We start from the raw sequence: 26485 nt of genomic DNA, 5'->3' as shown, positions 1-26485 counted from the left end.
CCAACAGTTGAACAGCAAGCATAGCATATGCATATTTAGAACAACAGTGGACATTCCAACAGCATGCAGGGTTGATTGGTGGCAACAGGCCACCAAGATTGTGGTATGTGAACAGGGCACATGCATCAAAGTTCATGCAGATATTTATGAACCAATAGGGCATATGTCCCAACAAAGTTTTTCAGATTACATATACCCATTTAGATGTGGAATGGCATTATTTATGACCATAAAGTAGGGTGTAAAAAGATCACTCCATTAACAACTTATAGATACTTAGAACTTTACTCTACATTCCTACTGACTGCAAGTATATATCCCCTATATGTATTACACTAGGCAGTGTCCATTAAATTGTGAAATGGGTTTTGATAGTTGTTTATATACCTGACCTGTATCTGACATACAAACTGTTCAAGATGCAGCTATTACTGCTATGTATTTATATATTTCATTTATATTCATATATCTACATATGTGGCTGTCTTCAGGTGACATTATCAGCTACATTTTTACAGACCCCTACATTTCTAGCAGCACACTGACATTTGTGGGGAACACAATCAGAAGCTACTCATGTGCCAGATTAACCTGTACAAGCTAGCCATGAACCAACAGTTGAGGACTGTATATATGCTTAAGAGCTGCTGGCATTCCCTTCATCCACTTTATACGGACCTACACAAGTGTGGATTGACAGCACTTAATACAACTGTACTATTTCCATAATGCAAGGATACAACAGCATATCAAAGAAAGTGACACGGACACAGTCCAGGAATTATACCTTTATTAATTACATTACACACTTTTGTAGTGGCTCTCTCATTCATTTCATATTTTGGTGCATGCAGAATGCTTTTATTCCAGACTTATTATACCTTTATTAATGGGTTACAACACATTTTCACACTCTCTCACTTATTTTATATTACAATACATACAGAGACTTTATTCAAGACTTATTATACCTTTATTAATAGGTTACAACACTCTTTTTCATGCTCTCTCACTTATTTTATATAGTAATACATGCAGAATAATTACTAACCTGCCTGGTGGCACAGCCTTAGCAGCCTATCTGCATAGGCTTGTCGATTCGCAGCACGGACACCTGCAGCTGTGAAGTAAATGAAGGGATATTGAGACATACCTATCCATTATATGGACTACAATAGCATTCCTTACATACTTCATTCCATGGCTACCTACTCAGTAGTGGGGCATCTTGCATGTCACAGGCCTCCTGTATCCATCGGTTCAGTTGGTCCTGCTTCCATCTCTTCAGGTCTGCATGGTGGTGACGGACCTGCTCACCAGTCCAAGGGTCACCTGTGGCACTGGTGAGATCATGAGCTAACCGGTTACAAGCCTTCGCTTTGTACTCTGTCCTTTGGAACTGGCTCTGCAGGAGTCTTGACTCATGATGGTTAACAAGAAGCCAAACCATGTATTTTGACTCCTTGATGCCCCACCGTTGTGCTCGAAAGCAAGTACCCTCTCCAGCACCGGCCATTCTGACTGCAGATGGGAGCTACAACCAGTTATGGCGTGTATTCCCGCCTATGGAGCTTAAATATGCCTCATTTCCTGCACTTATTTGTGATTGGCCATTTTTGAAAATTCTCAGCTAACAGCAAACCTGCTTCACAATGGCTAAACTTTAATTTATAAGTATATGTATGTTAACAGTGCATGTTTATGCTAAGCTGTCATGGCTTAGTGGTTCAGTACTTTGATTATGGTGCACAGTGTCCCAGGTTCGAGCCTTGTCATCGTTTTTTATTTTACTACTGTCCAGACAGGCTAGGGAGTGTGACTGTGTTTAGGCGACTTTGCTCAACTTTGCTCTACGTTGCTCAACGTTGCCCGACGTTGCCCTATGGTGTGCTGGTTAGTGTGGTGCACAGCTCCGCGCAAACCTATTGCGCTATGTAAAGTGCTGCTTAGCTTTGGGCAACTATATTGCACTAGGTAAAGTGCTGCTTAGCTATGAGCAACTATATTGCACCGGGTACAATGCTGCTTAGCTATGGGCAACTATATTGCACTGGGTACAACGCTGCTTAGCTATGGGCAATTATATGTCAATATCCTTAATGATGCTCACCTTCTTATATTTATATATATACATTTTGTTCAATAATACATTGGCCATTTCAATGCTTTTTACTAAAATTTCATTCATATATGTCAGGAATTATTTTATATACTAATTTAAAACATAAAATAGAAAGGGGAGTGGTGGGACTAGAACCGGGAATGCCCCCTCTTTGCACAAAGGCTCTACCACTACGCTATTGCTATTTGGCTTGATTTGCATATACATTTGTTATTATGTTCTTCGATGTTGAAATTGCTAACTGTAGCTAAGCAATGGGCACGCACACACATGCAAATACGGGCAGCTATATAGTGAATAATAAAAAAAAAGTTTTACTTTTTATTTCATTTGTACAGGCCTTTTTAAAGTGGGTGTAGTGTTAGGGGTAAACACATTTGAGTGGACTCGCTCATATCTGCTGACATTTGCAGAGTTAGGCACTTGCAGGGGCATGGATATTTGGACTGCTCGGCAGTCTGACATGCCCACTGCATTCCTACATGCTCCATGTTAGCCTGGGAGTTGAGTCAGCGTGCCCTCATGCATATGCATGATGCCCTGATGTCTAACTCTTAGATGGCAGTCTCCAAGTAGGACTTTGTTCATCCTACAGGGAGGATTACTGAATCCCCCCCCATAATGATTACATTTTTTGTTGATATGCATTTGTTTCCAATATTGCCTAAAGAACATGCATCATAGATAATTACAACTTATAGAATGAGTCATAGGCATAAATGTTACAATTATGTTAGTCTTGCTTAGAGTAATATGCTAAATGTAATTTATTCCTTCAGGTACTAATATCTATCATTAATTTGCTCATATACTTTACTGACATTAGCTTCTGCACTTGCATACTAAAACCTGTCTCACTCTTGCTTGCAGTAATATAATGAGTGCAATTTATACTTCGGTTGCTGTGATCTGTCATTAATTTCTTTATATAAAATAATAAAATCAGTTAAAGACAGAAGTATTGCAGTTACATACTGATGTATATCTCAGTCTTGCTTGGAGTAATATAGTGAATGCACTCTAATTGTTTCAGATAATTCTGTATAGCTAATTACTTCTTATTACTATACTAATTTATTCAGGCTTACAGAGTGTCTCAGCATTTGTAGCTGATGATCCTGCTGTATCCAGTTATAGGACAACTCCGCCTCAGCTGTACAGAGAAGAAATTAAACATTCTCTTTACCTGCATTTCATATTTTTTGCCATTTACATATAACTTTACTATTATTGTTTCTAAGTCACTGTATTTGTTGCATTATTTCTCACCTATGTATTTGCTCAAATGTATAATACTATATAAATTCTCACAGTTTGCTAATCTTCCCTTTACTGTCACTAATAAACCAAAGTAGATAGCTTTTGGTGTAATGATTTTATAAAAATATGTATGCTTTTCAAGTAACAACCTTTAAATTTGGTTCAGCGTGAATGTGCAAACATATAGAACAATGTAGTAAGTTATGGAAGTTTAAATTTCATAAGCTGTTGAAGAGTGTGTGCTTGTTAGCTTTCTTAACCATTCTAAGCATATAAGGTGGTTATTTAAAAATGTATGCAGAAGTGATAACTAGTTAATAATATTGGTTATTTTTCAGTAAAGTATATGTCCGACATTCACTGCACAGTACAGTAACTTCCCAGCCCTCTCCCCAACCTCCATTCTTACAAGGGTATTGTACCTGACTGAATTCAACCATCTTGTATGTGCACTTACAATTCTGCAAAGAATGACTTCCTTATACAATTGATATACTATGAAATAATTCTTGGCAAAAACAAAATGTAAGTACTATCTAAGGTAATGCAATATGAAATTAAAGTATGGAAATGTAAACATTTTTTCTTTCTGTCTAAAGACACTAGCAAGATGTTGTTGGAGTACTTATGCAGATATATGTCTACCTATGTTTTTCAAACATCTAAATGCAAATTACTATTTTATCATACATACCTTACATTTCTATTTGTATAGCCAATTATTATCACACGTGTCACCTATTTCTATGCTGATTTACTTCTGTGTACAGATATGCACATGTTTTATTTTCAATTATTATAATAACTTTAGAGATACGTTTACACAGGTACACATATTTCCTCTAGCTAATACCATAAATTATCATTGTTGTTATGTGATTTACCAATGTTAAACTGCAACCCAGCCTTCAAAAAAATGATAATTTTATAGGTAGGTTCATAGGTTCATAGGTAGGTACTAGGCTATTGGCCCAAGGGCCTACGTAAGCCTAGCCAACAAGGTTCCCTGGCTTACACCACCCAAGAAAGTTATTTTCCTGTGCACTGTTGAGCAGAGACACAGAAGTGATCCCCAGGGTGTATTTCCTATTTCCCATCCACTCATCAAGATTTTTCTTGAAGAGGGCTAATGAAGAACTTTGCTTGACATAGATGGATAGCCTGTTCCAGAGTAAGGGAAGTCTCTGGGACAGAAATCTATCCCTCCAGCATGTCCTGTTTATTGTGGTGAAAAGGTTTAGGTCCCTAGAGTGTGTAGCTCAGAGAGATTGGGATTTCTTTAGGTGTATCATGTCCAACAGCTCTGGGTTTAACATAGCTTTATATGCTAGGCAGAGATCACCTCAGAGAAGGCGATATGCTACGGGGTAAAGCTGGAGATTTTTGAGGCGGTCAGTGTAGGGCATTTGTTTGAGGCCAGTAATCCTCTTTGTGAGGTACTTCTGTGGCCTTTCCAGCTGCTGCAGATGTCTTGTGAGGTACATACCAAAAGGGGCATTGTACTCTATAATGGGTCTAATGAGTGTCGAGTAGAGGGGAACAATGGCCTCTTTTTTCCTGGATGAGAACCCTTTTATGATGAGGTGTGCCACGTAGAAGGGCTTCCTGACTACTGTGGCGATGTGACTATCAAAGGAGAGACTACTGTCCACCTGGGTCCCAAGGTCTGTTATCACACATTCGGTGTTAAGTAGATTGCTGCCTATATGGTAGTTCATGGGTATAGAGATTTTACCAAAGGGGTTGACACTGCACTTTTTGGCATTGAGTTTGAGGCCATGGCTCTGACACCAGGCATCTGTCTCAGTGAGGCCCTTCTGTAGAATGTCCACATCATTTAGAGACTTGACTATGGCTCCTAGTTTGCAGTCATCTGTGAACTTCATTAGCCAGAGGCCTTCTGTGTTAGCCTGTACTTCAGAGAAGTAGATACCAAACAGGAGAGGTCCTAGGACAGAACCCTGTGGTACTCCACTTGTCACTGCTTTGAAGTCAGATTTGGAGTCTGCAACTTTTACAATGTGGGTTCTGTCAGTGAGCCAGTTGGCATCCCATCTTGTGACGTAGGGATTTATACCTAGTTTAGTGAGTTTAGCTATAATTTCAGAATGGGGGATGGTGTTGAAAGCCTTGGCGAGGTCAAGATAGGCTGTGTGAACTACCTTACCCTAATCTATGGCTTTCGTGACTGCCTCAAAGAAGTCATTCAGGTTCAAGAGGCATGATCTTCCTTTCACAAACCTGAACTGGGTGGGATCCAGAGTTTGGAGGTTACCAATGTCTTTGTTTATGAGTTCCATGATGATACATTCCATGGCCTTGCAGACCAGGCTCATCAGGCTAATAGGTCGATAGCTCCTGGGATCAGTGGTGGCTCCCCCTTTGTGGAGTGGGGTAACTGTTGCTGTGCACCATTCAGTGGGCACAAAGCCTGATGCGAGGCTATTATTGAACATGGTGCTTAAGTGGGGAGCCAGTTCATTCTGAAGTTCATGTAAAACGCAGTCTGGGATGTTGTCCAGTCCCATGGATGCTGTGTTTTTGGCTTTAGAGAGTGCAGCTTTTACCTGCATAGTTGTGATTACAGGGACTGTGCATTCTTCCTGTATAGATATGTGCCATTTAGGGGGTGAGGGGGGGTAAAGTTAGCACTGAACCTATCTGCCAGGATGTTGGCAATATCAGTTGGCTCTGTAATATTATTGCCTTTGTGCTGTAACTCAGAGCAGATCTGGGAGTTGCCATCGAGATTCTTGACTTAGCTATAGAATACTTTGTGGTTGTCCTTAGAATTAGTGGTGATTTTGTTTTCATAGCTAGCTTTGGAGATCTTAGAAGAGATCTCAGCTTCTTACTGAAGCTGACCAGGGAGCTCCTCCACTCATGGGATTTTCCTTTCTTTTGCAACATTTTCTTCCTTCTGTTGTACAGTTTCCTTATGGGAGGGGACCACCAGATTGGCTTCCTTTTTTTGGAGGATAGCATCTTGGTTCTGTTTGGGATAGCACGATCCATGCACTCATGTAAGTGCTTATAGAGTGCATTTGTGTAGGATTCAGCAGTTGTAACTGTATTGTCCATCTGCATGGGTGTCATGAAGTTCACCACTTCTGTCTTAAGAAGCATGAAGTTGGCTTTGGAGAAATTGTTTACCGTGGTTTCCTTAATGGGGGGTGGGGTCGGGATGTGGATATCAAGGGTGATTAGCTTATGGTCGGATCGGACCAACAAGGATTTGACTTCAGGTGTGGAACACTGGTCACTCATCTTGGTAATGACTAGGTCTAGGATATTGTTGCCCCTGGTGGGGGTGTGGATAAGTTGATCCAGGGCATTGGAGTTTATGAATTCCAGAAAGCGTTGAGCTAAGGAGTTGGTACACGAGTAGTTTTCCCAGTTAATGGTGGGCTAGTTGAAGTCGCCCATTATTAGGGTGTTTGGTTGAACCCTAATATTTTCCAGTACATCAAGAAAAGAGGATTGGGAATCCTAGGGCATGGTAGAGGATCTGTAGCAAGCTACAATTTGGATTGCAGTTTTGCCCAGAGTTAGTTGCACTTGGATAACCTCGGGTGCATTATGCTGAGCAACTAGCCTGGAGGTGTGGATATCCTTAATGAATATGGACACACCTTATTCTTACTATACAACTCTGATCTTCTTGTCTTACGCTTCTTCAGGTAATTGTACACATGAATGTAATGCTGGCCAAAGCAGGTGATCCTTGTCAAGTTTTCCAGGTGTTCCCTAACTCCTTCAAGATAGTGATCTTTTTCCAATCAGATCCTCTAGTGCACTCCTTGATCTTCTACAAGTACAATTCTTACAGAAGTTAGAGCATTATTTCACTCTTCAGCTGTACAACTTGGAGAATGCCCTCTTGCCTTAATAATACTGTCAGAATTAGAACCAGTACCAGAATGAAGAAAGTATTACCAGGGCTGTGGTTCAAGGTTTTAGTACCACTCCCTCCTGGGGGTGACACTACGTTAATCAAACCTAGATAATCAACAGGGGCATTACAGTTGGTATTGTTATTATTAGCAAGTTTGGTTTAACCAAAAATGCTTTGTCACAGACATGATTTTTTTAAGGAATACATTCTAATTTGACTTATGTTGCACATAAAAAGTACAACACCCGGATGTTATAATTTTGTTCATTGTAGGATCAAGGTTATATTTTTTGGGGGTATCCAAAAATACATCTATTGTGTGGTCAATGAGGAATTTAATAAACATTTTATTAAACAGAAGTGACAAGGTTTGACAGAAAGGTTACATGGGCAGATGTTACACTGTATTGGTCTGCTACTTGTAATTCATAAGACTTCATTTTGTTTTATCTAAATACTTTGTCAGAATAAATGAGCATATCTGCACATTCCTACAGCATGCAAGGGAAGGTGTGAATGTTCTGTGGACAGTTATGGAGTCTGCAACCATCTCTGTGTGTTCGCAGTGTTAAGCTGCATTCATGGGTGTACTAGAGGGATTTTCACACAAAAGAGACTATACACATTTGTGTATTACTGCAGTTCATAGAGATAAACATGAAATACCTTAATTTGAATACAAAACATGTAGACAGACCTGAATTTTTAGAGAAAAGTTGAATAATGCCATATTATCTTGCCATTATTCAAGTTAGGTAGCAAAGGTCTAAGAAAATAATAACAAAATATTTTAATTCAGTAAGAAGTACTTACAGCTAGATAAAATTATTGAATTGAATTAATGAAATACTGCTTTTACTAATGTCATGTGCATGTTATGATGGGTATAAATGAATGCGTAAAGGTATCATTTGGAAGTGAAATTTCAATACAGCAGCAGTAGCACTGGAAATCAGTACTGATCACACAGAAAAATCATTACTAAGTTATTATGTAGTGATTGTGCATACATGGGGTCCGATTCCAAAATATTTGCTTTCAGTGTAAGTGACAATTTACCCTCATAGCAGATTGAGAGCAGGTATTTTGGAATCTAGCCCCCGGTGTTAGCCTGTTTTTAGATAGGCCTTACACTGAAGTAAGTCACTTACACTGAAAGCAAGTCTTTTGGAATCAGGCAGACTTACACAGAGAGCAGCTCTTTTGGAATCTGGCCAAAGGTAGAAATACAATAAAGTACTGTACTGGTGCTGATGCGGACCGGAGTTCCGTTGTGGCGACCTCTAACCGGGAAAAGCCGAAAGACACAACAACAACAACAACAAATGGTACTGATGTTTTCCAGGCACAATGTAGATGTGTCTTTACTGGAGGATTTCTGACTGTCACTGATGAATGAAAAATGATATGAATGCATGAAATGGTAGGTGTGGGGAAAGCATGAATCTTAAAAAAGTGTTTGCTTTATTGATGTGAATGTGCTGCAATTGATGCTAAAGCACAGCTTCACTTGTCTGGGCTGCATGAATATAAATGTATGGGGATTGTGTCACCTCATATTTCTTAATTTTTCTTTTGGTTTGTTTTTTATGGAGTATGACAAGCATACATGATCAATGCTGTGTAGCTTGAATGATGATAACGTTCAAAATGTTTTGTGTATGACTGGATTTTTTTTAATTTGCAGTAATGATACAAAACAAGGGATCAAAGCAGAGAAAGGATAACTTCTGCCATGAGGAAAATCACATCCTCATGGCAGACCTTAGGACACACGGTAAACATTTCTTTGCTAAATGTGGACAAACACAAGTTGTGAGGATAAAAGTCTAGAATCAAGTTCTCTTTGACAATAATGCAGTAGATGGCATAAACTACACATTAAAACAGTGTAAGAAGAGGGCAAATGATATGGCGTGATGTGCTAGAAGCAAGATGAGGCAGAATCCCTTTGCATGTACCAGTACTAGGGGGTTGTGGACACTGGCTGTTACCAACAGCTGCAACAGCAACACCCATCTGCTCATGAAGGCTGGTTTAAAAACAGTACCATATATTCATATAGAGAACTAAATGCTGATAATGAATGATTACATTAAACAAATGACAGTCACCATTACTAAGTGAACCTTCTACATAAGCACAAAATAGCAATGAAGGTAGTGTGAATGGTAAGCATCCCCACATCCCAACAATCATAATGTAGTGTATATAATGAAAAAAGAAGAAACTAGGCTGAGCCATACCAAGTTATAATAAATCTAAACACCAGATGATTGTGAGCGCTTTCATCCACTTTAATGACATGAACTCCTTCAGACAATTCTACAACTGTTAACCCCTCCTATATATATATATATATATATATATATATATATATATATATATATATATATATATATATATATACACATCACTATCACACGACTAATTAAGCTTTAAAAACTTTCATTCTATCTATAAAATGATTTCAGCTTTACTTTAAAATTAAAAGACAAGAAACATGAAGTGCACATTATCAATCCTAAGTAAACAATATTTATAAAAATCATTTAAAAGTTTTATATATATCTATCTATATATATATATATATATATATATATATATATATATATATATATATATATATATTTTTGTTTTTCACTGTGCTCTACTTTTCAGTTTAAGTAAACAAGCTATGGAACATTGATCATTCTGGCCCGGATACCAGTAAGCATTCAGGTAAAGTTGTCACCATAATTCCTGTTTTTCTAAAAAAAAAATCTTTACGGCAACTTTACCTGAATGGCAATTTAAAATTTTCATTATTTTAGTGGTTTGTGATTTACTTGGTGTTGATAATGTAGTGTATGCTATTACATAATATTTTTAAATAATATTTTTACATATTTTATTTATTTATTATTTATTTTATTTTATTTTACATTTGTTGACCGGGCTGGTCTAACTGGAGACATGTCCATTTTCAGTAGAGGCCCGGGGAGAAAAGCTCCAAGACATGATGCAGAGTAGATACAATGTTACAAAAGATCAGTTATTACAGATAGTAAAGAACTATAGATATTACAAAAAGAAAATTATTTATTTATTTTTTTTTTTTACGTGGTACAAAAAATATTCACAGTGATCTTGTGAGAAGGTACAATATACATATATACAAATATGTAGTATGCAGTAATAATGTTTACTGAAACAAAAGAAAGTTACAAAAGGGTGTGGGTGAGGTATAGTGAGGTATAATTAATAGTAGAAGCTTTAGTCGGGGTTAGTACAAGAGCATAGCCAATGATTATTGAGATAACGTTTTAGACTCTTTTTAAAAAGTGAGAGAGAAGTCAGCATCAGAAACAAACAGTTCCACCATAACACTGAATATGGAGGATATCAACAGTAGAATATCTGTTTGTTATAATGGTGATAAAAAACATAATTATATTTATAAGGCAGCCTGAGGAAAATGACATGCAGTCTCCAAGTTTAATGGCATGATCTGACACTGAACAGCATGTTAGTAACTCTGCATGTAGTGACAGTACATCACAAAGTCTATCGTATGCTGACATTACACTCAGGCCTCTACAAGACACAACTATTCACCTCTACATCAGTATCTACAAACCCAGATTAACACTTTGAGGATGATGGTAGATGATCAGAGGTAACAGTTTCCACAGTGACCTTTTATAAAGGGGAAACAGCAACAAACATTTATTAGAGTTATCTAAAAAAACACAAAAGCCATTAGCAGCAAATGTGCCGTATCACTGTTAGTGGTCAAATCACTGCTGCAGAGAGTCAGCTAGAAATGGCCAGAGCCCTCTAGGGTATGTGTGAGGATTTCCAGCACTACCTTGAAATGGTTGAGTGTAGGACTAACACCATGATCACACTAATGCATAGTATGATGGCACATCAAGCATCTGTGCCCACCTCCGTTTATATACTAGCTAGGACTTACCAGCCTTGAGTAAGAGTCACTCTTGGAAGGGAAGAGGATGGGGTAATGTCCTGATACATGGGGGCAGATCACATGAGACTCCAAGAGCTTCTCAGGAAAGTAATGTGACTTGTCAGGGAGGCAAAAAGCTATGTGTGTCATGCAGGCCATGTCAGTGTTCATATACAGTGGATATAAAAAGTTTGCACACCCCTGTTAAAATGCCAGGTTTTTGTGATATAAAAAATGAGACCACAATAAATCATTTCAAAACTTTTCCCACCTTTAATTTGACTTATAACCTCTACAATTCAATTGAAAAACAAAGAAATATGTTAGGGGAAAAAATATAAAAAATAAAAAATGTGCAATACACTAGTTGCATAAGTGTGCATACCCTTAAACTAATACTTTATTCTGTGTACACACCCTTAAACTAATACTTTGTTGAAGCACCTTTTGATTTAATTACAGCATTCAGTCTTCTTGGGTACACACCTACCATCAATTAAAGAGACTCTAATTAACCCCAGATAAAGTTCAGCTGTCTTAGTAGGATTTTCCTGACATTTACTCAGTTGCCTGCTACAGCAAAAGCCATGGTTCGTAGAGAGATTACAAAGCATCAAAGGGATCTCATTGTTAAAAGATGTCAGTCAGGAGAAGACTACAAAAAAAATTCCACAACATTGGATATACCATGGAACACAGTGAAGACAGTCATCAAAAAGTGGAGAAAATATGGGACAACAGTGACGTTGCAAAGAACTGGACATCCCTCCAATACTGATGAAAAGACAAGACGAAAACTGGTCAGGGAAGCTGCCAAAAGACATACAGCAACACTGAAGGAGCTGCAGAAATTGCTGGCAAGTACCAGTTGTGTATTACATGTGACAACAATATACCATATTCTCCATATGTTTGGACTATGGGGTAGGGTCGCAAGACGGAAGCCTTTTCTTACACAGAAAAACATCCAGGCTTGGCTAAAATTTGTAAAACAATATATCAATTCTCCCAAAAGCATGTGGGAAAATTTGTTATGTTCTGATGAGATCAAGGTTGAACTTTTTGGCCATAATTCCAAAAATTACGTTTGGCACAAAAACAACACTTTGCATCACCAAAAGAACGCCATCCCCACAGTGAAGCATGGTGGTGGCAGTATCATGCGTTGGGGTTGCTTTTCTTCAGCTTGAACTGGGGTTTTAGTCAAGATGGAGGGAATTATGAACAGTTTCAAATACCAGTCACTTTTGACCCAAAACTTTCAGACGTCTGCTAGAAAGCTGAAGATGATGAGGAATTTCACCTTTCAACATGACAATGATCCCAAGTATACATCCAAATCAACAAAAGAATGGCTTCACCAGAAGAAAATTAAAGTTTTCGAATGGCCCAGAAAGAGCCCAGACCTAAATTCAGTAGAACATCTGTGGGGTGACCTGAACAGGGCTGTGCACAAGAGATGCCCTTGTAATCTGGCAGATTTGGGGCGCTTTTGCAAGGAAGAGCAGGCAAATATTGCCAAGTCAAGATGTGGCATGCTGATAGACTCCTACCCAAGAAGACTGAATGCTGTAATTAAAGCAAAAGGTGCTTCAACAAAGTATTAGTTTAAGGGTGTTCACACTTATGCAACCAGCTTATTGTAGGTTTTTTATTTATTTTTTTTTATATTTTCCCCTAACAGATTTGTTTATTTTTCAATTGAATTGTACAGGTTATAGGTGACATTAAATATGTGAAAAGTTTAGAAATGATTTATTGTGTTCTCATTTTTTATATCACAAAAACCTGGCATTTTAACAAGGGTGTGTACACTTTTTATATCCACTGTATAGGTATTCCACTTTGAGGTTCTGATCGCATTCACAATGCACTATAATATCAGTGCCTGCAGGGTCACCTGCATCAGTTAAGTCACAACAGAAAACCAACTCACCATGCAGCTCTCATGACAGCTCCTCTTCAAAATCACTTCCACTGTCACCTATCCTGTCCTTAGGAGATACATATGATTCATTTGATCTTGAACTACTGGAAATGAACTTTGACAATTTCACCTTCATAAAGACTATTGAATAGTTTAACTGAAAGAGGACTAACATACAAAAATGGGGGGGGGGTGGAACACTACAACTGTATGCATTGTAGACTTGTAATAACACTGCATAGAACTTCAGGAAACTGTGGAAAGAAATATGTATAACACAATATGACATTGCACTCATTAACATCACTACAACTGGCAGTTACCCACACCTTAAGAATATTTGTACACAACCTTTCATGGAAACAGTAACCAGAAAATTAATCATTTAAAGGGTATTCTGCTGTTTAAACAAACATTGATGTTACTCCCCTCACCACTGCACAAATGATGATATTTTTTTGTCTCTGAGGTCAGTACTTATTGTGAATGAAAAAAATAAAAATCATTTGATGTGCAGTAATACAGAAAACAACATACTTTAATATGCTAATAAATTGCAAAATATAAAAAAAATGAATTTCTCACTGGTGTTATAAGCTAGGGTTCCAGTAGATATGAAGCTTTACCTGAAAAACAAAAAAGGTGGGGGGACAAAGCACAGAAAAATATTTTACTATTCAGCAATACATTTTCCCATGAATAACTAGTTAAATGTGATATAAAAAATAACTATTGGGCCAGATTTATGAAGGCTTGCACGGAGACTAAGAGTAGTGTAAGATGGCAGACAGCCAATATGTCTGCCGAGCGATCCAGCAATAGCCAGCAGGGGCGTGCATGAGAGCTTCTAAAGCTACTCTTGCATGGACAGTGTTATGGTATAAAAATTACCTCATTTGCTGCTGAAAGCTATGCAAATGAGGTAAATTTGTGATCCAGGAAACGTGTAAGAGTAGTGTTATTTGCAGAAATGTACTCCATTGGTAACGGAGTACCGTTCTGCAAATAGCTAAACGGAGCTATGACAGCTCCAAATAAAATATGCATCTAGTTGAGGAAGCATGCCAATGGCCAAATATAAGGCCATTGGCATTTGCAAATGCTGTAAATCCTTAAAATCTATTTTTTCCCTGATCGCCGATGTTTAAGCATAGCGCAGCGCCGCGCAAATGTGAGGCACTTTAAATAAAATGAAAAAAATTGAAAAATAGCCAAAAATGGGCATTTTCACTAAAATGCTTGTTCTGCCATGCAGGTGAATGGCAGGCTGAAAACAACATGGCCACTGAGTAGTGGTTGCTAAGGGGGGGAAGCTCAGTGTGAGAGATGTAACCAAACATTAGTAGGCAATCCTATGCAAATGAGGATAAGGATAGTGAATCCCAATTTTCCCCGGCATGTGAGCCATGTCCCTAGAGTGTAAGTGTAACAGTAGGGGAGTAGTAGAGTAGAAGATAGGTGACATCATGAAGGGGTATGTCTAAAAGACTGTAAGCTTATTGGAGCACAGTGGCTTGTGTTTGCCCTGTGTTGCTCAGGATTGCAAGAGGCATATCTACAGTTGTTCTAGCTGAAAACAAGAAACCAAAGGCATATGCCGTGGATATAACTGAAATTTCTTATATGAAAACAGACCCATATAATATATTGGACTCCTGTCATAATCAAACTATGTACTACAAGTACTTAAGTTGTTCAAAGAAAGTGAAAATTCAAAGAAGATCAATAAATCTCAGATCAGTATCATCAATAAACAATGAGCACTCCTAACATTATCCAATCCATGTTCTGGCAAAAATATTGTCAAAGACTCCATAGAGAACCATGAAGCTTTCTTTCGCTATGTCATAAATATCAATGTAAACTCATATATGTTCCGTGTCAGTGCAAACTGTAAATGAATACGTATACATGACTGACATTGCCAACATCTTGTCAGACAGGTTCATACATATTTACCCCCCTCCCACTGACAAAAGGGCCCATTATCATACCTGGAGATTGTGAAAACCCAGAAATCACATATACAATGGTTAAACAGCTCTTTCCAAACCTAAAAACACAGCATCTATGGGATGACATGGTTTCCCTAGCTGTGTCATATGTGAAGTCCAAAACAAACAGACCCTGCACCTGAACAGTCTGTTGAGACTCACCCTCTGTACAGGATATGAAACTGTTGAATGGGTTAGAGCAATGTTTGGCACACTCCACAAGTGTTGGTGCACAACAGACCATGGGAACTATGTCTTATAAGCCTACTAAGCCTGATCTGCAAGGCCATGGAGTCCATCATGATGGAACTCATAAACAGAGCTATTGGGAGCCTACAAACACCCAACCCTACCCATTTCTGTTTGGTGAGGGGAAGATCATGGTTCCCAAACCTGCTAGACTGTTTTTAAGGCAGTCACCCAGGGCATACATCAATGAAATGAGCTACACAAACCTTGAAAAGCCCTTTTCCAACAACCCAGACACATGTCGTATCCACAAAATCGACAACCTGTGCATAAATATGTATGTCATCCGATGGATTGCCAGCTGGGGCACAGATAGATTCCCCAAGGTAAGAATTGTGGTCTTCTGTTCAAGCTGGTAACAATTGCTGCCCCCCATGGCTCAGTGCTGGGACCCCTCCTGTCTGGTGTATACTTTTCAGAAATACAGTCAAACACACGAGGGCTATGTTTAGCAAAGTTTGTGGATGGCTGCAAAAAAGTTGTCATAATCGATGTTTGGGACAACAGAGACAAACTTAAAAAGGGTCTCAGTCAGACAGATGTGGTGTCAAAATTATGGCCTCAAGCTACAGTCATACAAATACCACATTGGTGCAAACACCCTAAATATGAAGGTGATAATAAGGGATCTATGGACACATGTGGATAGTCATCTCTACTTACATAAACACATTCACAAAGTGGTTAGAAAATCATGCTATGTGTTCCCACAAACTGCCAAGGTCTTTGCATGTAGGTCAAAGGAGGTTCCCTCTACTCATCAGTCATCAGACCCATCAGAGAGTACCACGACACACTTGCAATGAATTTGACTAGGCACCTTCAGCAGCTGGAAAGACCACTGAAGTACCTCAACAAGAGGATTACTGGCCTCAAACAGTTGTCCCATGCAACAAGACTGAATTTAACTCAATCTGTACTCTGTTGCATACTGTCTACTCAGGAGATCTCTGCCCAACAGACAGGTCCATGTCCAATGCAGAACTGATGTACATTTGCTATCTGAAGTAAACCCAAGCTCACTGTACCACATGCTCTAGGGATATCATCATCACAACATTACATAGTTCATGTTGGAGGGATACATTACTAACTCACAGACTTCCCTTGCTTTGGAACAGGCTCCCAACTGACATTAAGCCGAGACCATCACTGACACTCTTCCAGAGGAGCCTTGATGAGTGTATGTGAAACTGGACTGTCACACCATGGATCACTTCATCAGCTCTACTACACAGAGGCCTAGGGAACTAACTCCATGGGTGGTGATAGCTGCACACTCTGGCCATACTAACATATGCCTTCAGGCAGATAGCCTATTACCTACCTATGTACCTATATATATATATATATATATATATATATATATATATATGGGGGAACATAGTATAATAAGCCAAAGATGGATGGGCAGAGATGTGTGTAAGAGGGTGACCATGACAGGGAGCCATCCAGGACTGTCCCACCCAGCACACATCCCAATGGCAGGAAAGACATGAGGTGCACATCTCACCCACTGTACATAATAGCCACCAGTATCTGTAAGCATTACAGTGTATGTGGTGCATGTGCCTGCTGTACAACATGACTGTACAATGAAGTACACATCTACTGTCTGTAGACATGTACCTGTCACATAGGTTCATAGGTATGTAGTAGACTATCTCCACGAAGGCATATATCAGCCTACGCAAGTTGTGCAGCTTTCACCACACCATGGGGTAGTCTCCCAAGGCCTAGGTCTAATAGTTAGTACCCTAAGCCCCTTTCTAGTGGGGCTGCTGATGTGATGCCTGGCATGAATTGTCTGTTTCCCATCCACTCATCAAGGTTCCAACTGAAAAATGTCAGTGAGGGGTTCTGTCTGATGTACATTGGGACTCTGTTCCACAGTAAGGCAAGTGTCTGGGATGGTACTCTATCCCACCAGCATGTCATATTCATCATTGTAATGAGGTTCATATCCCTGGAATGTGTAGGGCGACTCAATGTTGTTATCTGTAGATGGAGCATGTTCAACAGTTATGTGCTGGACATGGCTCTGTATGTTAGGCAGAGTGTGCCTCTGAGTAGGCGGTATGCAACTAAGAACAGATTTAGTTTTGCCAGTTGTGTTGCATAACACAGCTGTCTGAGGCCAGTAATCCTCTTGGTGAGGTACCTATGTGGTCTCTACAGCTGCTGGATATGCTAAGTCGAGTACATCCAAAATGGTGCACTGTACTCAATGATGGGTCTGATGACGTAAGAGTAGAGTGCCAACACTACCTCTTTGGATCCTGATGCAAACCCTTTGTTGATTAGGTGGGCCACATAGGATCTCCCAATCACTTTGGCAACATGGTTGTCAAAGGAAAGATGACTATCTACTTGTGTCCCCAGATCCCTTATCACCTTGTCATTTTTAATGGGGTAACACCTATGTGGTAGTTTGTGGGTATTTTGTTTTCAACAAAGAGGATCACTATGCATTCCTCCACAGTGAGCTTGAGGCCATGATTCTGACACCACACAACTGTCTCATAGAGTTCCTTCTGGAGAATATGTCTGTCATCTGGGGAATCTATTAGGGCAAACACTTTGCAGTTCCCAGCAAACCTAGTCAACCACAACCCTCCTGTGTTGGCATGTATATTTGAGAAGTCTATACCAAACAGGAGGGTCCCCAGGACTGAACCCTGGGTGACACCAGTCGTTACTGGTGTAGAGTCTGACATGTAGCTAGCAACTCTTAATGTGTGGGATCTATCTGTGAGCTAGTTTGCAATCCATCTTGTGATGTATGGATTCATGGCCAGGTTGGTGAGTTCATCTATGATACCTGACTGGGGAATGGTGTCAAAGGACTTAGCGAGGTATAGGTAGGCTGTGTTGAGCTCATTTCAATAATCAGTAGCCTGGGTAACTGTCAAAGAAATCCTCCCAGTTCAGGAAGCGTGGTCTGCATTTGACAAAGCCAAACTGGGTGTGCTCAACTGGGTGAAGGTTCCCAATCTCTGTATTGTTGACTTCCGTTATGATTGGCTCCATTGCCTTGAAGAACACACTCATCAGGCTCATAGAGCATGAATGCCAAGGGGTTTTTGTGGCTCCACCATTGTGGAGTGTGAAGAACATTTCTGTGCAACATTCTATGGGTACATATCCTGTAGAGAGCATGTAGAGAGAGGTGTAGGTATCCTTGATGAATATGGATACATCCTCAACCTATGTGCTTTGATTCAGGTTCTGATGCTGGAAGGTATGGGATGAGTAGTATCCTGATAGCACTGGTGTGCTGTCTGGAGCCTTGAACTTGGTTTCTCTTACTGCACAAATATCAATATTCTCCATAATGAGAAGTGCTTCGAGTGTGTGCATCTGGAGGCTGAGAATTCTGGCAATGAGTAGCATTTAGCTCACTTTGTGGTTATTTCTGTTGGTTATGGGGTTTGGTTTGTCCTGCGTGACCGGTGTTCCACACCTGAAGTCAGCACCTCATTGGTCCCATCTGACCATAAACTAATTACCCTACAAATCCACATTCTGGACCCTCACCCCCATTAAGGAAACCATGTTAAAACATGTCTCCAAAGCCAACTTCCTGCTTCTTAAGACAGAAGTGCTGAACTGCAGGACACCCATGCAGATGGACAATACAGTTACAACTACTGAATCCTTCCCAATTGCACTTTATAAGCACTTACATGACTGCATGCATCGTGCTATCCCAAACAGAATCAAAACGCTATCCTCCAAGAAAAGGAAGCCAATCTGGTGTTCCCCTGCCATAAACAAACTGCACAACAGGAGGAAGAAAATATTGCAAAAGAGGGTAAAATCCCATGAGTGGAGTAGCTCCATGGTCAACATCAGTAAGAAGCTGTGATCCCTGATAAAATCCTCCAAAGCTAGTTATGAAAACAAAATCAACACTGATTCTAAAGACAACCACAAAGCATTCTATAGCTATGTCAAGAATCTCAATGGCAACACTCAGATCTGCTCTGAGTTACAGCACAATGGCACTAAATATACAGACCCAACTGATATTGCCAACATCCTGGCAGATAGGATCAGTGCTAACTTTACCCCCCTCTCACCCATGAAAGAGCACATCTCTATAACGGAAGGACAACAAAAGGAGGAAGCTACTACAAGATAGAGCAAAATCCTTGAAAGGTAAGACACCTTTGATCATTATAAGTAAAAAACTAAGAGCTCTCATAAAATCATCCAAGGCAAATTTTGAGAGAAAAATCGCCAAGGACTCTAAAGAGAATCATAAGGCCTTCTTTAGCTATGTTAGAAACCTAGGAGGAAACTCCCAGATATGCTCAGAATTAGTTCAAAATGATGTGAAAATTACTGAACCTACACACATTGCCAACATACTGGCTGACAGGTTCAGTGCAAACTCCCCCCCCCCCCAAAAGGAGATATCTATTCAGAGGATTGCCCCAAACATCTCCAACGCCCAGGTGAGAACTGCCTCACTAAGGCAAAAACACAGCATCCATGGGACGGATGGTGTCCCGGCTGTGTGCTTCATGAACTCAATGAGGAATTAAACCCACAGTTAGGACAGCTGTTTGATCGTAGCCTCACCTCAGGATACGTGGCCAAGGAGTGGCGCGGGCGTGTGGTCCCACTTCATAGGCGGTGCCTCCACAGACCCTGGAAATTACCGCCCATTAGCTTGACAAGCCTTATCTGCAAAGCCATGGAAAGGATCATAATGGAACTCATAAATAAAGACATAGGGAACTTGCAGACTTTGGATCCAACTCAGTTTGGCTTTGTCAAAGGCAGATCCTGCCTCTTAAACTTGGTCGACTTTTTCGAGACAGTCACCAAGGCCATTGATGAGGGCAAGGCAGTCCATACAGCCTACCTCGACCTGGCAAAGGCCTTGACACAATACCTCAGGTATCATCGAAAAACTCATCAGCTTGAATGTAAACCCATACATCACAAGATGGGTTGCAAACTGGCTAAGTGACAGAACCCACAGGGTCAGAGTTGCTGGAGCCATGTCAGACTCAAAGCCTCACAAGTGGTGTCCCACAGTCCTGGGTCCACTCTTGTTAGGCATCTACTTTTCTGAAGTACAAGCAAACACAGGAGGGTTATGGCTGACAAAGTTTGCAGATGACTGCAAACTGGGCGCCATCACAGACACAGATATCCTCCAGAAGGGCCTCACAGAAATGGATAACTGGTGCCAGAGCCATGGCCTGAAGTTAAGCCAAAAAAATGCATGATCATACCCTTTTGGAAAAACCAGGCTACCCCTAGCTACCATATAGGTGGCAATCCACTGAGCACAGAAAAGTCATCAGAGATCTGGGGACCCAGGTTGACAGTAGCCTTTCGTTTGACACTCATGTTGCTAAAGTAATTCGGGAAACCTTCTATATCACCCACCTGATCATGAAGGGATTCACATCTAGATCAAGGGAGGTCATCGAGCCCCTGTACTCAGCACTTATTAGACCTATGATTGAGTACAATGCCCGTTCGAATGTATCTGACCAGACACCTGCTGCAGCTTGAAAGGCCCCAAAGTTCCTCACCAAAAGGATAAAGGGTCTCAAAATATGTCTTATGCTGCCCGACTGAAAGAACTCCAGCTCTATTCAGTCTCATACCGCTTGCTCAGGGTGACCTGTGCCTGACATATAAGGCCATGTCAAACCCAGATTTGATGAATATGCTTCACCTCAAAAATCTAGATCCCTCAGAACCACAAGGCGGGGAGACTTAAACCTTGACACGGTTATAAATAGAACGTGCTGGAGGACAGATTCATCACCCAGAGACTCCTATGCTGTGGAACAAATCGGTACATGTGCAGAGCACCTCTCTGGTCTTGTTCAAGAGGAATCTTGACCAATGGATGGGAGATTGCAGATATACCCCAGGGATTACTTCAGTGTCACTGCTTGACAGAGGCACAGCAAAATGATAGGCATAGTTTTTATTCAAACTAAAGGGGTGGCGAAAGCCACATAACTATGGGCTAGGCTTATAAATACCCTTGGGCAGATAGCCTAGTATGAACCTATGAACCTATGAACCTATAAGACTGCAAAGTTGCTGTCATCACGGCTGCACAGGTAAAAAACACTCTCCAAAGCCAGGAACACAGCATCCATGGGACCAGATAACTTCCCAGGCTGTGTTCTACACAAACTACAGAACGAACAGGCACCACACCAACGTACCATGTTCAGTCATAGCCTCACCTCAGGCTTTGTGCCTGCTGAATGGTGCACAGCGACGGTTATCCCACTACACAAGGGTGGAGACACCATGGACCCCAGGTACTAGTGCCCCATTAGCCTGGTGAGCCTGCTCTGCAAGGCCATGGAATGTATCATCATATAACTTATAAAAAAAGACATTGGTAATCTCCAAACTCTGGACCACAACCATGTTGGGTTTGTAAAATGCAGATCATGTCTCCTAAACCTGATAGATGTAATTGAAGCAGTCACCAGAACCGTAGACAAGGGTAAGGTGGTTCACATGGCCTATGTAGATCTTGCCACAGCTTTCAACACCATCCCCCACTCTGGAATTATAGATAAACCCACTAAACTAGGTATAAATTGCTATGTCACAAGATGGGTTGCCAACTGGCTCACTGACAGAACACACACTGTGAAAGTAGTAGACTTCAAGTACGACTTTGGACCAGTGACAAGTGCAGTACCACAGGGTTCAGTCCTGGGTCCTGTCCTGTTTGGTATCTACTTCCCTGAAATAAACTTTAACATGGAAGGTTTGTGGCTAATGAAGTTTCCAGATGACTGCAAATTAGGAGCCATAACTGCAACTACTAAAGATGTAGACATCCTACAAAAGGGCCTCAGTGAGACAGATGCCTGGTGTCAAAGCCATGGCCTCAAGCTCAATGCCAAAAAGTTAATTGTCATCCCCTTTGGTAAAAACTCTGTAGCCATGAACTACAACATAGGCGGTAGTATACTTAACACTGAAAGTGTGATAAGATACCTTGGGTCACAGGTGGACAGTGGACACACCTGTGATAATCACATCCCCACAGTAATCAGGAAATCCTTCTACTTGGCACACCTCATCATAAAAGGTGTCTCATGCAGAATAGAAGAGGACATTGTTCCCCTCTACTCATCACTCACTAGATCCATAATAGAGTACAACGCCCCTTTTTCTATGTACCTCACAAGACATCTATACCTCACAAAGAGCACTAGCGGCCTGAAATACATGCCATACACAGACCATCTCAAAATGCTCCAGCTGTACTCTCTCGCATATCGCCTACTCAGAGATGATCTCTGCCTAACATACAAAGCTATGTCAAACACAGAGCTGTTGGACATGCTCCACGTAAAACATTCACAATCCCTCTGATCTTTGGCCCCAAAACCCAGAGTGAAATACAAAAGGAAGGGGTGTATCCATTTACCTTATGGATACTCACACCTTCAGGTTAGTGGCACAGCATGAGGCCTTGGAGACCATGCAAGTGCAACTAACATTGGGCAAAGCTGATTATCAGATTGTAGCCTGCTACAGATCACCTACCTTGTCTCAGGAACCTCACTCAGTATTCCTGAGACAGTGGAAAATATAAAGGTCCTACCAAACACCATTATATGAGGAGATTACAACTACCCAAACATTGACTGGGAGAATTACTCGTGTACAACGTCCTTTGCCCAATGCTTCCTAGAGTTTAAAAACTCAAATGCCCTGGAACAGCTGGTCACCACGCCCACTAGAGGTGACAACATGCTGGACCTGATCATCACCAACATGGGGTACCAGTGTTCCACAACAGAGATAAACCCCTCACTGGTAATATCAGATCATAAAGTAATCACACTGGACATCCACATCCCCCCCAGTCAAGGAAACCACTGTGAAGAAATTTTCAAAAGCAAACTACACACTTTTCAAGACCAAAGTGGAAAGTTTCAAAGCCCCCTTGCTATAGGATAATGCTATACAATCTGCAGAATCATTTACAAGTGCATTCTATGAGCATCTACAGGGATGCATGGATCGAGACATCCCAAATAAAACCAAGATGCACTCCTCCAAAAATAAGAAACCAATCTGGTGGTCGTTGCCCATAAATAAGCTATACAACAGAAGGAGGAAACAAACACATGATAGAGCAAACTTCACAAAAGGAAAGGCATCACTGATCATTATTAGGAAGAAGCAATGATCGCTCATAAAATAATCCAAGGCCAGTTTCTAAAGACAAATTGCCAAGGAATGTAAGAATAACAACCACAAAGCCTTCATTAGCTATACCAAACATTTAGGTGGCAACTCTCAAATATGCTGTCAGCTACTGCAAAATGGCAAAAAATACACTGAACCAACTGACACTGCCCACATCCTGGTGGACATGTTCAGTGCAAACTCCCCCCATCACCCCCAAAAGGGCCTGTGTCCATCCCAGAAGAATGCAGAGCCCTAGACTTCATGGACATGCAGGTAAAGACAGCCCTCTCCAAAGCTAAGAACACAGCATCAATGAGACTGGATGGTGTCCCAGGCTACGTCTTACACCAGCCCCAAAAGGAACTACACCCTCACCTACATTCACTGTCTAGACTCAACCTTACCACAGGCTATGTACCCAAAGAATGGCATACAGCAACAGTCATCCAGCTCCACAAAGGTGGTGCCAAAATAGAACCTGGAAACTATTGCCCTGTAGGCTTACTCAGCCTGGTCTGCAAAGCTATGGAGCAAATTATCATGGAACCCATAAACAGAGACATTGGGAACCTCCAGACACTGGACTCTACCCAACTTGGCTTTGTTAAAGGCAGATCCTGCCTCCTAAAACTTGTTGACTTCTTTGAAACAGTTACCAAGGATACAGATGGAGGTGAAAGTAGTCCACACAGCCCACCTGGACCTCACTAAGGCCTTTGACACCATTCTCCACTCTGGCATCATGGACAAGCTTACCAGCTTGAACATTAACACCTATGTAACAGGATGGGTGGCCAAATGGCTCACAGATCAAACACACATGTTCAGAGTTGCGGGTGCCATGTCCGACTCTAAACCAGTCACAAATGGCATCCCACAGGTCTTGGTCTTGGGACCCCACCTGTTCAGTAGATACTGCTCAGAGGTACAGGCAAGCATGGGAGGAGTATGGCTGAACAAGTTTGCAGATGACTGCTAACTGTGGCCCATAATCGACTCAATGGCTGACACAGAAATCCTCCAGAAGGGTCTTACAGAGACCTGGTGTCAAAACAATGCCCTCAAGCAGAATGCCAAAAAATCCATAGTCATCCCCTTTGGATAAAACAAAGTGCACACAAATTACCACATAGGTGGTAATCCGGTATGTACGGGGAATGTAATTATGGACCTGGGCACCCAGGTAGATAGTAAACTCTCCTTTGATGATCACATTGCCAAAGTGTTTAGAAATTCCTTCTATGTAGCCCACCTAATGTCACCTAATGTAACCCACTTTGTCTAGTCTGATGATGTCACCATCCTACAAATAAACCTGTGGAAATAAAAGCTCCTAGTAATGTGTATAGCACATCATGTAAATGTGTACTGCTGTAGTATCATACAGTAATTAGGTAGGGGTTTGAATCCTCCACTTGACAACTGTATGAGGGTGTGTGTGTGTGTGTCTCCTTGGAGAGTCGCAACTTTTTTGGAGACTACTAAAACACCTTAAAAGTGGTATACTTATCTTTGTCAAGTCTGATGATGTCACCATCCTACAAATATACCTGTGGAAAGGAAAACTCCTAGTAATGTGTATAGCATGTCATGCTAATGTGTACTCCTCTAGTATTATCAGTAGGGGCTTGAATCCTACACTTGCTAACTGTATGAGAGTGTGTGTGTCTCCTTGGGAAAACACAGCTTTTTTGAAGACTACTGAAACACCTTAAAAGTGGAATGCTCATCTTTGTCAAATCTGATGATGTCACCATCCTACAGATATACCTGTGGAAAAAAGAGCTCCCAGTAATGTGTATAGTGCATTGTGTTAATGCATACTGCTTTAGTATCATAAAGGAGTTAGGTAGAGGTTGGAATCTTGAACTTTGTGATTTTGTGTGGGTGTGTGACACTGTTAGTCAATGTGATGTGTGTTTTGCTTTTACTACTGTATGACATATCACAATGACAACAGTATGTGCATTACACATCAGGTAGCTGCGTGGCAAATACATATACATACATGTGACCTCAATTATTTCATAGGTGGGAACCCTGCTTTCTCCATGAATACATCTGTTATCTTTGCCGGAGTGTGCTGCCGCTTTCCAGACCTTAGGTCACATCTGTATGCTTGTGACAAGCCTAGCCCTGATCCCTGGCCTACGTCATCCATTTCACATACACTCATTACGGTTTCTATTGAATAGTGTGAGTGAGGTTTATGCCTGAGGTATATTTGAAACGCTTTCAAAAGCAGCAAAGTCTGTCAAAGATGGCTATTTATTATAGATGTGCAACAACCTTTGTGGATATGCATGCAGACCCCGTATTGCTTATGTGATTCACAGAGGGATTTCCAAAACCCTTTGGAAATGTGATTATCAAAGGAGAGATGATGTAACACATGGCTCTATGTATACATCGGTACCTGTTCAACATTTTGTGGTACTCTGGGGATACTATGTTTTGTAGAAGTGGATGACTATGCTTTATTTGGATTATAGCTTTACAGCATGGGTTTGACACCAGGTATCTGTCTGTATGATACCCTTTTGATGGATGTGTGTGTTATCTGGAGAATGTATTATAGCCCACAGTATGCATTGCCAAATGTGGCCAGACATATCCCTACTGTGTTTGCTTGTACCTAAGAAAGCTATATGTCAAACAGGAGTGGTCCCATGACTGAGTGCAGGTGAATACCACTGGTTACTGGCATATAATAGTACTTGAAGGCTGCAAATGTTACTGTGTGTCCTACATCTGTGTGCCAGTTGCCAATACATCATCTAACAATTGTTTATGGTCAGGCTGAAGAAGTTATGTATACTACCAGAATGCAAACCAATGACAGATAGTAACAGTATCACCCACAGCACAGTGTCAAACCGTGTCA

Source organism: Protopterus annectens, chromosome 1.part0 (genome assembly GCF_019279795.1).
Source record: "Protopterus annectens isolate FY-2018-M chromosome 1.part0, PAN1.0, whole genome shotgun sequence".
Taxonomy (NCBI): domain Eukaryota; kingdom Metazoa; phylum Chordata; order Ceratodontiformes; family Protopteridae; genus Protopterus; species Protopterus annectens.
Note: the sequence above shows the minus strand (reverse complement) of the source record.